The sequence below is a fragment of the Antennarius striatus genome, chromosome 19 (assembly GCF_040054535.1).
Source record: "Antennarius striatus isolate MH-2024 chromosome 19, ASM4005453v1, whole genome shotgun sequence".
Taxonomy (NCBI): Eukaryota; Metazoa; Chordata; class Actinopteri; order Lophiiformes; family Antennariidae; genus Antennarius; species Antennarius striatus.
The window spans coordinates 7446854-7465445 of NC_090794.1; the positions used below are offsets into that span (position 1 = coordinate 7446854).

The 18592-nt window shown below is 38.8% G+C and overlaps 1 protein-coding gene across 1 annotated transcript in view; it reads left to right on the top strand.

Annotated features, from left to right (window-relative positions):
• Positions 1-3254: 3254 nt before the first annotated feature.
• The window catches only part of flrt2 (fibronectin leucine rich transmembrane protein 2), a 40262-nt gene continuing 24924 nt past the window's right edge, over positions 3255-18592 (top strand). Inside the window, exon 1 of the mRNA XM_068343389.1 lies at positions 3255-3543. The gene's annotated coding sequence lies outside the window, so the exon portion shown is untranslated. The remainder of the gene's footprint in view (positions 3544-18592) is intronic.

The following is an 18592-nucleotide window of genomic DNA, read 5'->3' on the forward strand; positions in this document are numbered from 1 at the left end:
GACCACTTCAATTAGCTTCAATTACTGTTACGCTAAGGGAACGTCTGTTTGACCATCTTTAAAGGCATCATTATGTGTTTTTTGCTTTTTTTTTATTATTGGCTTGTGTTGTCAAGTTAGTGTTCAGTGGGAATGAGGGGCTCCTCCTCACCTCTCCTGCTCTGCTACAGGTGGCACAAACACAATATAATTAGTTCGGTGTGTGCCTCCAGTACTTTTTTGTCTAATGCTTTACCAGAGCTTATCCAGCCACACTGCAGAGCAGGTATCAGTGGGAGGCAACATTTATGTATTTGTATCAAGCTGCAGGTGTTAAAAGTTTGGTCAAAAGGTAATGCAAAGGATGTGTTGGCTTAAGAGCAGTTTTTACATCCCGCTTCAAAGCGGTGATGTATTATGATTGTCAGTGTTCATCCGTTTATCCGTCCATTAGTCCACCAACTATCTTCACAACTATTGCAGATAAAAAAATTAAACAAAAATTACATTACTCGGGCGGAAGAAGGGGAAGAAAATGAGAGGATGACCTTGACCTTGAGACAACTAGATCAAGGTCAAATTTCAACTTTTGTACACTCAGGAACCAGATAACATAGAAAGACAAGGGAGAAGGCCAGTGTGAGTAAAGCACTAGTTTTGATCTATGGTCTGACCTACTTTCATAGATCAGGGTAAAAATTTTGAATTTAGGGGTGTCATGGGATGTTGCAGTCTCTGACTGCCTTGGCTCTAGTTCGTTTTGTTTATACACAAATGCATAAAGAATGAAGACAGCAGCCTGGGAATATAACACCCACACCATGAAAAATATACTTTTTACAGCATCTACTTTTGAGGAAAGGTCTGTAAGTTTGCCATCACGCTCCTGTTAAGGTCTGAAGAATTAGATACCTTCAAATTTGGGTTTATACCTTTGCCTTTTTTGGTAATTATTATACAATATTATAACATGTTTGTTCATTGAGATACAGTGTGGTTGAAGTTAGGAGAAACTGGGAAGGTGTGATATATAGCTCTGTGTGTGTGTGTGTGTGTGTGTGTGTGTGTGTGTGTGTGTGTGTGTGTGTGTGTGTGTGTGTGTGTGTGTGTGTGTGTGTGTGTGTGTGTGTGTGTGTCAGTGTTGTAGGAAACACCACCCCAAACACGTCTTCTGCAAAGTTTGTTGTGACTACCTTCATGTCCTCTTTCACTACATCCATAAACCTCCTCTTTGGTCTTCCTCTAGGCCTCCTGTCTGGCAGTTCAAAACTCAGCAGCCTTCTACTAATATATTCACTATCTTTCCCTCTGTACATATTCAAACTATCTCATCTCAGTCTTGCCTCTCTGACTCAGTTGATAGACTCCTGTAATTCAAAAATTCTCACACTAGTTAAATCTGTATTGAAAGTTGTAGTCAAACAGGTGGCATCTCTGCCACTATTTGCATAGTGGCAGAGAGAGGTACGAAAGATGCCTTTAAGCAGCCCAGGAAATAGAAGAGCACTGAGAGTTTTGACCTCCAGGACTCTGCATTGTGCCATCAATCTGTTTGTCTGTCTGTCTGCCAGAAAACAATTCTGCTTCTGTTAGTGTATAGAAGTGGGTAAGCTATGGAATGCAAAATATGCACTTATACACTGTATGCTGACACTTAATGCCATGCGCATACTCGAGACATTGATCTGTCACGGTTCGGCGTGGCAGTGCTGGTGTGTGGCAGGGGGAGGCCAAGCTTGTGGGTGGAGCCACGGCTCCACACCTGTTGGTCCTCTCCACACCTGAGACTCAGCCACACACCCGTTCTGATCGTCACACCTGAGCTTGTTTTGGTGCTAATGACCATAAGGCTTTTTAAGCCTGGCTCCATGAGAGCTCGGTGCTGGTTTGTTGCTCATGTTTGGTTCCTGGTAATCTGTCTTGATTTTTAGTCTGTCTGTCTGGAGAATTTTTACGTTTGTTAATAAATCATGGAGGGAAGATTTGCTTTTTGTGTCCTGCACTTGGGTCCATATTCCGCCTCACGTGACATGATCAAATGGTAGGTTATACTGATGCAGCTGATAGACCCAAAAGACACCGATGGCAGAATCAGTATCTCATAAGATTTTGTGAAAAACATTTAAAAGTGTAGAATCGGTACTGTGAGGGTCTCTGAAACCTGACTACACCTTAAGAATGCCATAATGTTTCTAAAAAAGGTTTCAGTCAAAGGAGAGTAAAATTTATTTTTGTTTTGTTTTTTTAACAATTTACAAATTGGTCTAAAAATGGAGTGGACTGAGTTGTCCGGTTGGGATTTTTAGATCAAGGATTGCAAAACTTTGCATTGTGAAGGTAAAACCTGAAGTAAGACTGCTGTTCATGATTTCAGTGTTAGAATCGTATGTCTCTGCACAAAAAAATCCTATGATCAATAATAACCTTTAGAAAAGAAAGAGACACACATTATTAAACTGGTAAGAAAAAAAGTGAGTGGTACTGATAGATGGCTGAGATGTGTTCTCTATTATCCTATCAAAAGTGAAAAATCTCTTCCTATTCTGTGATCCTTTGGGGAGTTGTACTCTCATCCTTGCTCCAAGAACAAACCAATCTGTTTAAATTATTAATTCAGTTTCATTTGAATTGTAACACCAACGTGTTATCTGTGATTGAGGTAACTCTCATTAGTCATGTTTATGCCTGAACTATAAATTTCATGTCTCACCCAAGACTGCTCAAACATGGAAACAGCAACTCCTTAAAGAAAAAAGAAAAAAAAAAAACTCTCCCCAAGGAGAACACCCCGCTCTCTAAGTGAGCAATAAATCTAGCACTTTAGAAGAGGCTGACCGTGTAAATGTACTCAGTTTTCTCAAGTCCTTCTCCTCCAGAGCTGTCAAATGTTGCCTGGCCCCACAACTTCCGTAACCCGTGACCCCTTTAACTTCTGTTTTGTTCCCGGCACTCCAGGCCCCTCAGATATCTCCTCCACTGGAACTCCCCCAGATGACACTTCTATCCTCTATGTTCCTACACACTACCCCCGTAGCCTTTGACCTGGCCAGCACCTCAGCCTCTCTGAGCGACTGCCCTTGCATTCCAGTAAAGCTGATGAAACCTGAGAGCCCAGTGAGCTCATCGCCGGGCCATGGAATCAGGAGTTAAATGATACCAAAAAACAGGGGAGAGAAAACAGAGAGACGGGGGAGAGGCAGCCGTTGGTGGAGGACGGGTCTGTAACTGGTTCTGTGCGTCTGTGCTTACCGGCGCTCTTTGTGGGTTAAGTTACAGCAGGGAGAGCGAGAAAGGAAGAGGAAGAGAAACTGCTGGCATCTTTGAATCCTCTCTACTTTTGTCTTTCTGGTCTTTGCTTCTCGCTGTCTCTCAGCGGCCTGACTGGCTGGTGCCTGCACTTTCCTCTTGACACACTCCACGCTTTCAAGTTAATGAGCCCCGTTGGCCTCGTCTTCGTTTCTAGGAGCTGGGATATGACTGTAATGCTGTGAGGTCGCACTCTACACTCTGTATGCGCCTCTGTTCTTCTCTGACCCTGCGATGATCACCAAGAGCCCCAAGACGGTAAGACTCTTCAAATTGCCTTCCAATTTCCGCTGCATTCAGTGTTAGGCTTGTGTGGCTTTATCTGCGCATTACAAAATCAATAGAATAAGAAAAAAAAGTGTCTCAGAATCTCAGAATCATTGTGATGCATGTCTCATATTATGATGACTACCATTAATTATTTCAAACATGATTAAGCCAATCAATGTTTCTCTCAAGCTGTGTTATGAGCTGTAAAATGAGAAAAAGCAGTTTTTAGCCAATAGCATCTTTGACTGAAAGCAAAATATGATCTTTTACAAGTTTTAGAGTGATAAACCTTTCAGCCATGCATTATTCATGGCCACTATGTTCCTCTCCAGATCGCTGCCTGTTGGTCACTTTGTCTCCGTCTGACCTTGTGCACTTGTCTCGTCAACCTTTCAGCTGACGATTTCCTAAATGTTTTTTTAATGCGTAATCTGCCGGGAACTGTAAATAAAAAATTTATAACATATTTTTCAAACACAAAGTACCAGAGTAAGGAGTAGATTCACATCCTCAGAGGTTGTTTAAAAAATCTGAACATAACCTGAATTGGCCGCTTACTCTTTTCTATGCAGCAAAAAGCAATTTAAAATAATTGTGAGTGTTTCGAGCAATAAATATAGAAAAGTCTGAGGTGAAACAGCAACGATTACCTTCAGCATCTTCTGCTGTGGTCTCACTATTTAAATGGATGTAAAATTCTCCTCTGCTCCTCTCACAAACACACTGCCTCTGGGGAAATAATGACATCCCTGTGATCAAAAGAACTGATTTTTTTTTTTTTTTAGCCTTTTTTGCCAGGCAATGCTACCTTGAATGCACATAATTACCAAAGCCGCTTTGTTCACACACTTTATTTAACACGCTTTCTGCATGCCAAATCCAAGGCCATGACTGCCAATGGACATGATTAATGAGTAAACCTTACAACGTATAAAGAAAAACAACACACATCTCACCAGCATTTACATATAACCTCTAACATTTAGTGCTCTCAGAAAGCAAGCAATGTTGAAGGTGTTTTTTGTCTGTTTGTTTTTTTTAAATAGCTCCTTTGTTACATAGCTACTTCCAAAAATTATAATTACTGTGGGTGCAACTCCTCTAACTCTATTGGTACTAATAAACTGTTGTATCATTGCACACAGTGTATACAGTAACTCTTACTGTATAATGTTGTATAATGTTGCCATAATGATATTGCTCTAATCAGTAGTTTATGCAGAACACCAATAGTATTATTTACAATATATTCTGTTTTTTCACAAGCAGGTTTCACAGTTACATAAAACCCTTTCAAATTAATCCTAATCTGAATAATTTCAGGGTCTGATTGCCTGTAGTGCCATGTCCTTACCCCTCTGTGATGCTAGACTGACCTAATACATGTCGGTCCTTTGAAATATTTAGATTTACTTGCATGTGATGATGGAACAACATGAGTCTTCCATGCCAGGGTATTTTATTTATTTATTTGATCTGGCAAGTATTTCTAAGTTATTAGCAATATAATGAAAATGGTCTTGTGTTGAAGAAAATTAGAACCTGCACCTGTACCTCTATCATCCTCCAACTTGACTCAAATCTTTTAAACAATAAGACAGAGAGGGAGGCAAATATGGCTGATTGGATCACGTAATGATCAGTCCAATGGGACTTGAATGTGTGAACATCCAGTAGGAGTCAAGTCAAGTGCCAAATCTGTAGTTCATTGAAAGAATCAATGCTCCCGTGTCAGTGTCAGATTAGGCTTAGCCAATGCACAGCAACCTTCTCAAGTCTCAATTTTCCTGACGGAAGATGTTTCAATGATTCCTCCTTTATTTTTATATGATTTTTTCCAACTGCAGGCACAATTTTTGTTGCCAGATATACAGTATGTGGCCATTAATTTTATAAGCTATTTTGACAGTTGAAAGTAATACAGATAGAATATGGATGAAAATGTCAAGTGTAATTGGAAAGGTTGCTAGAGATAAGTATCATCATCTTTACAGATTCAGAGAATCAAAAATAAAACCTAAATTAAATTGTATTATAATATTAAAATGAAATTGAAATTGAGATATATATGTTCTTGGAAACAACAACAACATGTAATGATTTGTTCTGTGTGTGTGTGTGTGTGTGTGTGTGTGTGTGTGTGTGTGTGTGTGTGTGTGTGTGTGTGTGTGTGTGTGTGTGTGTGTGTGTGTGTTGTTGTTGTTTTTTCCAGGAACATTGAACATGAACATGTTTCCTTGACTCAACTTGCTTTTATTGGCAAAACCACAGACCTGAGTCTGGACTTGAACTGTGGTTTCTGCTGTCTTTGTATTCTATCAACCTGAACCACATTGTTTTGGGACATATGTGATTTTTAGATTCATTCAACTGGATTTTATATCAAACAAAAATTAACATCTACCTGCAGATTTTTTTTTCATGTATCCCAGAATTTCAAATGTCTAAAAGAGAAAAAATTATCAGCTCCATTTTTAAAATATCACCTTATATTTTGTATGTAGAAACACATCTATAAAGTATAGCTTAGCTTATGCTGCCAAACACATTCAGTAGGGTTTAAAACATGACCTTAAATGAGGAAACATTTCAAAATCCCTCAGAATAACTGAATATTTAACATGTCATCGCTTGTGCACCAGCCCCAAAGCTACAGTGTGTCACTAAGGGGTCAGTGTGGGCGACGGGTCAACATCCATCTTTTGTGAGCTAAAGGTTTGAAATGCTGAAAAAGAGATCCTTTGTCTGTGACTATGTTGGGTTAAAGGCAGGTAGTTGGAAATGGTTTTATACAGAAATACATGAATGAGCACATTTGAGCAGTAATTTATTTTTATATGACACAGGGGGGACAATGAGGTTCATTTTGTTTGAGACATTTTGTCACCACAGTTTAACAGTGAGTAATTCTGATTATATCAAATACATCATAAAGACAATAACGTAGGATACCATTAGATAACAACAATAATTTGAAGCCTTTAATTTTTTTATGCAGTTTCTCATTTGGGCACACCTACATAACACTTAATCAATCAGCTGCCCGGCAGGACAGTGAATGAATCCCTCAACAAGCTCCATCCTGTAGTACTATTGAGTCAGCTGACCACAGGAGTGATCTGCAGGCATGAATCAGACGTTGTCTGGAGCTTGACATCGCCTGAGGGCAGAGCTCAGATATGTGGCAAGGGAGCAGGAGAGGGCTAAAAAGGAGCATGAGGAGAGCATTGGGAAGGATTTGAGGGGGGAGCCGGAGAGGGAGAGTAGACCCATGACTGACGGATCCAGCACAAGGAGATGCTTGTTCTTACGGTGCCTCACCATTCTCTAGGCACATGAACCTCCCTCGGATGAAAGAAAAATAGACTCAAATACCAGAGGATAATGTGATTATAGGCAAATAGGAGAACGAAGGTTAATTGGAGTTAAGTGTCTATAAAAAATGACCGTGTATATACATCTGCAAGTCACCCTACATTCTGCCAACAGGGCTTCAATTCTTACGGACTCTTTAAAATAAACATATAATTCAATACTTCAGAAAGAATGTTACAAATGTATATCTTCTGAAGATAATACATGGACATTTAGCGTCTAGTCATTAGGTTATAGGAGAAGGCTTCAGCATATGAGTAGAATAACATGAGGACTAATGTAAAAAATATGATATAGGAATAGCTACAATGTCTGAAGGTCGAACAGAGCAGTTCAGCAACACCGTGTTAAATCCCAGCAGTAGCTTTTTCAACAAAACCTCATAATCTCCCACTTGCAACCGCTCAAACTGTGTTTATGTTTGACCTGTCTGTCAGAAAGACAGACGAAGGTAATATCCTCCACCAATATACCACCATCGTTGACCTCTAAAGATGACCAGAGCTAAACACAGGGGGAAAAAATTGAGTTATTTTTTCCATACATCACCTTCCAAGATGCTTTATTGTTTGTTTTTTACTCAGAACATTGACATTCACGGTAAATGCATTTGTTGTCCCTCATCTCATCCAGTGGCACCTTTGATTGGTCTTTGCAGAACAATATAAAAGGAAAATCACAGCTTTGATTGCAGCTCTAACAGTTTTGTGAAAATGCTCTGCAATTCAAACCACTTAAGGATAAAGAAAGCCCATAATCGTTAAACAACCATTTATACCTGACTTGTATTACCTGCGGTATGGTAAAAACCCAGCAACTGCCACATTAAATAACAAATTACCATCTTAGACTGGGACATAATTGAGCTGGCTTCAAATTTGTTATTTCAATGTGCGATGGAGAAGACTTGACAGCAGCAGCACCAGTGTCTTTATGATATTTAAATACAATCTTCCTCACGTCAAGGATCTTAGGACAGAGGTTATAAACAGCATTATATTAATACGTTAACTTTATCTCAGCAACAAATCTTTTTTTTTTGTTGCAGGTGTGAATGTGAATTCTAAAAATATTCAAAAATACAGGGATGATGTCAGTGACTTGCAAAGTTGTACATCTTGCAAAATAAGTGAACCAGGAAATTTGTCACTTTCCAAGCAGTTGACACTAGTTGACTTCTTCTTTTACGAGTCATATATGAATAATCAGTGCTGAGTTTCACTCGCTTCAGTTAGAAATGTTGAGTCTTGAGTTGTCCACCATCACCATATATGGTGTCATAGATGAATAGCTACAAACCCTCTTCTCAGTAATATTAGATCAGCATAGTGCTACATGCCCAGTTGCATGAAGCCTGACCAACAAGTTCACCCTTTCTAAAGATAGATGGTTCACCTCGCTTGCTACCTTCCATCTAAATGACTTAAAGTGATGTTATTCAACTATTTTATTTTGAAAAAACTGATTCAAAATAATCTTGATAGGACAGAGATTTGTAATTAAAAGAAAGGTTCATCTTTCAGTTCCACTCCCTACATAACATCAGGGAGTCAGCTAACAGGAGCAACAGCTGCATGGTTAAGTGAGCTACCGTATTTAGTGAAAAAATACACTATTACCTGACCTTAGCAAAGATTGAAGATATTAAAAACTCCTTAAATCCCTGAGAGCTGGGGCCGAACAGCAGGACAACAATAAAGAGAAATCCATAAAACGTGTTCTGTCTATTAAACACATAAACGAGATCAGGGTCCCATGGATCACCTGGTGGGATCGAGGATTGAGTATGAGTTCCTGTCAAGTTTTAAAAAAGTCTACATATTTGGTCAAACAGCTTCGACATAGTTGTCATTAAATTTGAATTGGAATAGATAAGTTAAAGTATGCCAAATAGTGAACACTATATGCTTAAAAAAGTACATTTTGCATGACTTTTAGGTTATAAAGATCTATGATGTGCTGCATTAAAAAAATGTGTTAAAAGATGTTCCTACTCATAGCATTATATTATTACTATATTACTAATTTTAAATATATTATTGAAATCTACCTAGTAATCATAATGCCCTTACATTAAAAGCAGGGTTTTGTTCTGCTTTGACATAATTCATGAAATTTCGAAAAGGTTAATTACTTTTGCCACTCAGAACAAAATGTTATTTTGAGAAGTACAGTGCTGAGTATACATGAGTGAGCAGGCTGACAAACAAGGTTTATGGTCTGAAAGGAGGGCCGTTCCTGTTTGCTTTGGGTCCCACTGAAAGCACCCAAAAAAACAATGGTGAATGCCAGACAGAGCAGCTGCCAGCAGGAGTACAGCACACAACACAGAACCCCGCTTTTATCCTCTAACCACACTGAACTTTCAGAAGGTCTCATGCTGTTGAAGCATCCAGGATCCTGCCAAACACACCTCAACCCCCCCCCCATCTTAAATTTTATGTTCGCACCCCCAACAACCTTTCTGTCCTTTACAGCGAAGATGCATTTTGTGATGACGCATTGTAAAGTTGTAAAGTTCATGTGTTATAACATGATTTACATGTCTGTTGAAAATAAGTATGCATTTTTTAACATATACAGACATCATAATTTTGTGTATATTATATTTTATGTATATTATATACAATGCGCCCTCGTGCATTCCCGCAATAACGCCCGCAACTTCGCCTCATCACTGATTTTTGGTAGTCAGTCACGTGATATTGTACGCGCATTCTATTGGCTGACGGCACCCGGAGTGTGCTATGTTCCATGAGTCTCGGACTTATGTGGGACACAAAAGTGCTTTAAACAGTTGATAAGAGTGTGGGAAAAGGTAATACAGATAGAAGGTGGTTTAATATCAGTATGGGAAGGGTTTGTAAACGTTTAACATTTATGACTACTTTCCTCCTCTGCATCATGTCAACCAACTCTCTACCTTTTCTTGTAATAGTTCAAACATTTTACATCCCTACTCTCAGTCCTATACTCTTGGCGTTCCTCTTCTCTCTCTTCCTACAAACACTTTCTTCCTCTCCTTCTTCGACCAACAGTAGTCCAATTTCCCCCGGCACCCTATAGGTGAACAGCACTGATGGCGGTCATTGTTAACCCAGGCCTCAACCAATCCGGTCTGGTAAAAGTTTCAGATGCCCTTCTTGACACAACCCTCTGTATTTATCCGGGCTTGGGACCCTCACAAGAAGACACTGGCTTGTGCCCTCTTGCAGCTTCATTCTGATATATCTTGCATATAAAAACATAAAAAGGATTTAAGTGCTTGTTTTGTTTTGGGGTTTTTTTAAACTTAAGGATCAAGGTTGTGTCGCTGTCTTGTCAAGATGTGAAGTCATCATCATATGTTCTGTGTTACAGTTTGCGAGTGACGTATGGGGCAATTTGAAATCTGATTTGAGTGGCTTGACTAAACCATTTAAAATTAGATTTGAGATGGATTTCAAACCACCTTCAGCATGACTTCTATGTGTTTTTTTGCTCCAAATCTCATTTTGGCTGCCAGTCTGAATGTAACCTTAGTGTGACTTGGACCATAATCTGCATGTCACTTCTCCTTTTTCTATGCCCTCTGTTTTCAACACATCCCTTCACTCCTTTCACTCACTCTCTCACTAGACACAGCCTGTTTTGTTCTTGCAATACCTAAACTCCAACCCCATACAGGTCGGATTAAAGGCCTAAGCAACACAACACACCAGCTACACAGCACAACATATCAGCATTATGCAACTCCCTGGATTTCCTGTTATTGCTCACCTTAAAGTTTTCCTTTATTAAACCTTCTCATATAAAATCTGCTACAAATAATATTACAAAATGAAATAATCCTTCCTTATGGGAGCAAATTTAATCTTTTTTGCTTATATGTACTGCATACCACCTTATCCATGATTTGTATTCAATAAAACAGTTCAGAACATCTCTGTCCAAGTTTGAGGCTTAGCTGTCTGTCTTGTTTTTTCAATCAGACAGGCTCTGTTGGATGCCTGACTTTCACTGCTCTCCTTGGGGAGTCTATATCTGAGCATGTTTAAACACCATATGTGGATGCATGTCTTTGTATTTCTATATGTTGATTTTATCTGCCTACATGCATTTGTTTTTCGCCTTCTACGCAGGGAATGAAGGGGTCTTCTCCTCCAGTACTTTCAACCATTGCTTCCCTACTTTGCATGCACTTGCTGACTGAGCACTCACTGTCAGCTGCCTGTTGAGTGATGCATCTCAAAAGCTTCACAGTAATTGCTGAGTAACTGTTTGTCCAGTAATTTAGCATTCAAACGCCAGATCTTATTATGTCTGTTAAGGTATATCAAAATGATACATCATCAAAAAAATGTAAAAAAAAAAAAGTAAAACCCCACTGATATCTCTGCCTTGTGTCACAAACCAAATTATTCAAATAACCTTGACTGCATGGAAACAGGGAGGAATAATCTCTCCTGGGTGATAAGCAGTCTTCACTGTGTTTAAAGAAAAATAATCTTATGACTATAACAGCCTCTGGCAAGCATCCAGCTCAGCCACATTCCACTTTCACATGACCTTCTCACAGACCTGGCCTGGAGCGAGAGCCACACCGTCCGTCCCTCACCACACCTCTATTTGACTGGCCTAAATATTTCAAGACCTTCTTATCTCTTCTCGTCCTGCATCCTCCCCAGTGTTTACAAGTTTGACTCGACTCCAGATATGCAATTGGATTGTAAATTTTATTTATGTGTACTTACAGATTTCTTTTACAAGGACAAATGCATTCCCTGTCAAAGGCAGAGATTTTGAAGTGCAATGCAGTGCTATGGCTACATCTGTGGTTTTTAGTCTGATATAATTTTGGATACATTTATATCTTATTTTTAATTATCAGATCAAACTACTTAATTTCAGTTAGTTTAAAGTAAGATTTTTATTTTAACATTCAACATATTATTTTAGAAATACTCTAAATTGCTTATCGATGTTTAGCTTTCAAAATCAGGTTCCAGAGTGTAAAACACTACCATTACCATCAACTGTGAATTACTGTTGTGTTTCAGTGTTTGTATGGAACAATATGTATCATCTTTTTATCTTCATGCTAAGCTACGTTAATCAGTTCTATATCTGCAAATTAATCATACAGACATAAGGGTAATAAAAAGTTTCTCAACTAACTCAGCGTGAAACAGACTGAAAAATATTTAAAACAAAAACGTGAAAATATCCACTCCTTCACTCATATCCACTTGTTTGTGGCTTTTCTGTTTTATGTCATTGCAACAAATTGCATAACTGATTGTTATGTACAGATTAATTTAGTACGGTTTAACCCCAACCCTGACGTCAATAGATTACTATATGAAAGCGCTCATTATTGGAAACAATCAGCTCTGACTGCACCAGCAAGCCTCCATTTGTTCGTGAGCTCCTGGACTATGAATGTATTTACTCTCAGAACAACAGGGGAAGGCTGTGAAACTAGCTTCTAAAGCAGGAAATGGAATTGTTTTTTGCAAATGATGGTTTTTTTGTTTGTATTAAGCAGTTGGTGAGACGGAGCCGTGCAGCACTTTAATATCTCCAATAACGTTGTAGAGACAGGGCATCTGTTTGAGAATCCCACATCAAAGAAGACGACGTGTCAGCAACGGGTTATGCATATATTTCCCTTGCTCTTCCCATCCAAAAGGAACAGACAGCCATACAGGGAGAGCAGATGACTGGAAGGAGACATGCTTTTGATCAAGGCAAGAAAACAAGGATGGAGGAAACTGATAGACAGGATACAAGTTACCGTGAGATTTAAAACAACAGCAACGGAAACTTGCAAATTAATTAGCTTATCAAGGTTCTCCGTCCTGTTCTTCTTCTGTTACCAATGTTTTGTTCCCTTGTGAAGGCATCTGGAGGAGATTAGGGTCCAACCTGACACTACAGCCCCGTGAAACATGACTCAGAAATGAATGGAAGTTTTAGACCAGTGACTGTATGCCCACACATTGTTCTGCTATTCTTTATTTGTCCATCACCCAATAAAACAGGCATAACGTTATCCGATACCATCTTGCTCACTAAGCAAACAAAGTTCTCTCACTGTTACGCTTTATCTCTTTTTAAAATAAACATATACCATTCACACGCACACACACACACACACACACACACACACACACACACACACACACACACACACACACACACACGTGGCATTTTACCATCAGTGTCTCCAGCTGGCTGGCAGCCATCACAGCATTTTGGATTGTTAAGGTCTAATGATGACACCAACCTATTTTGAAGCAGGATACAATTGCTTTAATGTCACAGAGTTAGATTTGTTTTTATTTCAAAGTTCCAATAGTGATATGTAATTGGAGAGAAGCTATGTTGTGTCAATTGAATAAATAAAACATTCAATCATGATAGTTCTAATTTAGTGTCCTGATAGGTTTTTACCTATTCCACCAATTTATTCTTGGATATTTTAATGATGATCCAAATTATATACAAATAATGTCCGAGCATTCAAAATAAATGCCTATGGTAGGTAGTAATTCTCAGATCTCTTTTGTGTTTTGAAATTTTAACGATCAATGTCAGAAAAAAATATACACACATTTCGGAAAAAGTCGGGCCTCTATTGGTACTTTTTTTTTTTTTTGATCAGGTTATGACATTGTGAATTTTGAAAGCAGTCAAAATGACTGCCTTGGGAATTTTAGTGTTAATCAACATTGTTTAACTCCCTGTGGGGAAAAAAAATGGCAAGAACATTAGGTGTTAAAATAATAAAAAACAAAACAAAACAGTTTGATCATAAAAAAAATTAAAAAGAAAAAGAAAAAAAATTAAAAGTTGTGATTAGTTTGACAATTCTTCATGCATAGTTTGTAGTTCATAATTTCCTATTGCATGCGTTGTATTCATTAATGCATGTATTCATTGACGTTCTAAAAATGCACATCATTAATACACATCATATTCTGAGTTAATAAAAAACTTTACTATTGTGAGTTTTCAGGCTGTTGCGTAAATAGTTTTCAAAATATACAATAAATATCGCAACTTCTGATCAATCCATACCAATTTCAGACTTGAAATAATGTAACATTCTAAGTCCCACCCATTAGCGGTCAAACCACACCCACTTCTGGTCGAAGCCCCACCCATTCCAAGTACAGATACGGATACAGATAATTTAGATGGTTGAACAGATACAGATAGGGGTGTACTCGCTCATCCTTTATACACACACACACACACACACACACACAAGGGCATGAAAGCATGCAGATATATAGTGAGAGGTAGAGTAGTGCATGTCGATGAGCATGGGGATGGTGCCTTGCTCAAGGGCTCTCCCTCCTCAGCAGTGCTCAGGAGGTGAATTTGCACCTCTCCACTGCCAGTTCACCCTTCAATTGTTTTGGTCCACATGGGCCTTAACCAGGCATTTTGATCCACAGATCAAGACAAAAGGACTGAGCTACTGCTGCACCTGTCCATAAAGTCTGTTTTTTCTCTTGTAAACGCCTTGATCGTATTGAACATATTTCGCTTGTCATGACTTAGGGTTGGAGCATTCATAAATTCAGCCTGGATTTCTACTCTCAGCTTAGACAAGGCACTCTGATGACCTTTACCTAGTTACGTGTGGGCTAGTTAGGATTGTCATCTTTGCTCCTCTGTTATGGGGGCAGAGCAATACTAATATGCATCATCGATGGCACCTGCAGTTAGAACAGTGCTGATCGCGACTCAGGTGGGCACCAAAGCAGCAGCAGAAGGAGGGAAGAAGAGCATTAACCTGTGTGACTGCAGTGACAAACCCAGGCCACGTAACCAAAGGATAGACTCTGTAAGCCTATATACAGTATTTCAAATACTGTCATGGCTTCATGTGGTTGTTTGAAGTCACAGCTCCATATCTCTCTTTGAGAGCTGTTTTGTTGCCTCTATAATTGAAGCTGCTGTTGCTGTTGTCAATTGTATTTTTCATTGTGAGATAATATGCAAGCTGAAGCAGTGACTTGACAAGTTAATGTAGTACCATATCTGTGGTCTAAAAACATTTTCTATGGTGTGTGTGTGTATGTGTGTGTGTGTGTGTGTGAGAGAGAGAGAGAGAGAGAGAGAGAGAGAGAGAGAGAGAGAGAGAGAGAGAGAGAGAGAGAGAGAGAGAGAGAGAGACTCAGGGATTGTGCTTTATTTCCATTTCTTCAAGTCAAAGGCGAGACTATGTGGTGTTATTCTGTTTGAGCGCATGCCACTGTCCCTGCATAGGTTTCAATTTCAACCCCCTCAGCACATCAGCATTGCAATTACTTCCTGCTGCAATTTATTACAGGCAAATTGAAAGACCCAAAGATGTGAGTCGGTTTGTGTTGGCTTCGAATGTGCTGGCTGGTTACTTACGCTCCTTCTCTCCATCTCTTTGCATGACCAGAGCCCCATCTGGGTCTGTCAAAGCTGTATTTATTTTAACCTAGTACTCAGGAAAGAGAGAGAGACAGTGAAAGAAAAAAAAAAGATTTGCTTCTTTTCCAAAGCTCGGAGGGAACATGGCAGTGGTCCCATTAGTTGACCCCCAGGCAAGCTCTCTGGAGGCAGATAGACTTACCAGTGTCAAAGCATAAGAATATGCACTAGGCTGCATCAAAGAGTAGCATCAGTGCAGCTGATAGCTTGTGGTGACATTGTGCTTTTCAACAGAGCACTCACCACCATCATTACCACGGATCTCTTGCATTGTCTATTTATAATCAATTTTCCATTTCCAAACATGCTGTGTCTCTGTGTCCCACATGGCGTTGGAGAAAGAAAGAGGACAGAGGAGCAAATGTTGATAGCGCAGGGGGGATATTATACAAGAGGGAATGCTAACATAAATGGACCCAGACATGTAAAAGTAGCAGCGGTTTATGAGGCTGTTTCTTTAAAACTCGGCCAAAAATGAATATCCTACCATTATTATTTTTTTAGTTATGCTTCAAAATGTATTTATTCATGTATTTTAATTCGGTATTGATAAACCTGTTTGATTATTTATAATAAAACCACCTCATTTACAGAATCAAACATCACCAGCTGGTGAGGGAGTGAGCATTGTTCTTCTGCTTCCTCCCTCCATTTATTATCATTGGACTTTTTTTTACACTCTGATTACTCTGAGTGTAGTTTTACACATTTCTTCTTGTGCATTGAGAATTCACTCATGGATGGAATTTGTTTTGCTTTGCTTAAATGTCAAAGGAGCCGCGCTGTCAAAGGAAGCAAGACGTGCACATCTTAGTACGCCCAGATGAAAAACAGAAATGTAGCTGTGTGGGAGTGTGTGTTTTCACTCCCTTCCTGAAAGGATGAGTTGCAGCAGTCTTAATGGAGGTTATGAACCTAGGTTACAATGTGAATCTGTGGAAGCATGCATGTCTGCGTGTCTCTGGAGTGATGTTTTGTCTTTGACACACTGATATGCAGGAGGAAGTGGAGTTCAGCTTTGGCCCATGACTGTGACGAGGAAATATGACCGAACACAAAGACAATATGGGTTAAGTGCTCTCCCTCCTCCACCCTAATGCCTACCACTTATTCAGGGACGCAGAGATGAGGTTCACAGCCTTGCAGTGCCACTCTACACCCACTTCCCCTGTAGCAATGGTAATAGGACTGCAAATGTAACCAGTTTCAGAACTGATGCAGGTTAAATGAAATAAATGGTGGAACTGACCTTTTTGCTAATTTCCCTCATTTTTCTGTTGCTTCAGGTTCACAGACACCATCAAATACATAGACCAAAGTAGTGTCAATGTACCTCCTGAGGCTTGTAGCATTGAATGAATGCGGAAGTAATAATCTGCAACGTTTGCTGTTGATTTTGCTAGTCTGTTCTGAGAAGCATAAGAGCATTTGCTGCATTCAGTGATGGTAACGCTGTATGACAGAAGGATCTAGCTGTGGATAGATGGCTGATGCATGCATCCATTCAGCCATTACACATCCACTTAGAGAAGTCCAATGTGGAAGTGTAATGGCTGAATAATAATAATAACAATAATAATAATAATAATAATAATAATGATAATAATAATAATAAATCCTTTATTGATCCCTGTTGGTAAATTACTTTTTTTCCACTCTGATATCACACTTGTCTATGTGTCTACAAGCCTGTACACCACACACACACACACACACACACACACACACACACACACACACACACACACACACACACACACACACACACACACACACACACACACACACACACACACAAACAGACACACTTGTACAGGGACTGTGCCTTGCACAAAAAAGGCAGTGCTCAGGAGATAAATGTGTGCCTCTCCACTGCCAGTTTGCACTCCAAACATTTTGTACTATACAGGTTTTGAACTGGCCTCCTTTGGGTCCACAGCCCAAGACCTAGAGGACTCAGATGAGAAGTCAAAATTTCATGAGAAAAATATATAGTTTCAAGGAGTTCAAGAAGTTCATAAAGCACCTGATGCTTGTTTTTAGGTTTAGGACAAATACTGGCAATTTGAGTATATTACTTGTGTGAATGACATTTTTTATTTTTAGATTAAAATTCACAAAACAACTTTGTGAATACTGAAATATGACTTCAGTCCTTGTTAACAGTTGTGAAAATTGTTAACTTCAGCACATAACGTACAGTATGTGTATTTGCTGTTCAAACATTTACATTTAAAATATTTGAATTGCTAAAGAAGTTGAAGTCACATGCAAAATGCAGTCACGCAGAGGTTGAAATGACAGAGGTTAAACATCTCATTGTTTTCGACACTTTTACAAAAAGAAGCTCCTCCAAAAATGTAACAATCAAATGAAGAAAAAGTTATGTGAAGATTAAAGTGTTGGATAATGTTAAACATAAGTATTCTAAGGTGGGGTCACCCAAATAGTCACTCCAACCCCCAAAATAGCATTGCCAGATACCTGCGACCTCCATTACACCCAGCAACAATAAAGCGTACAACCATTAAATTTACTACTTTTGTAACTATTATGATAAATACAGACCGGTTCTAATGTTTTAATCTTTTCTCTTAACCCGATCATTAGTGTCTCTGGATGCCCAGCAGGGACTTAGAGAACCCTGGCTCTGAGCCATAGATGGTTCTGAACATCCTGGTAGGGACGTCAGTTTGAAAGTATAACCTGAAGGATTTTGTCTGTAATATTAGATGATGTACTAGCTGTATTAATTTAGTTCTATAAGTTTTGTTTTTATATATTATTTATCTTTGTGTATTAGTTGTTTTAGCTTTCAAGTTATGTGACTTGGGCAAACTTCATATGGTGGAGGGGTTCGAAATGTTTGAATTTTCTTCAATGTATATTCTCCCTGTTTATGTTTGTTCTGTGTGTCTGAATGCTGCTGCAACATGTGAATTTCCCAGTTTGGGATCAATAAGGTATATCTTATGTATAATGTGTGAACATTAAAAGAAAATGAATGCAGCAATAATAACAATAAAAAACAAAACTAATAATAATAGCAAATATTACAATATCTGCTGCTATTGAAGTATCGGTCAATATTTTTGTTTATGTTACGTTCGAATACATTTATGTTTATTTTAATCAAGACTTTGTTTCTGAGGATCATATTCAATAACAGATGAGTAATATAATACACACATTATTCTTCACCAAA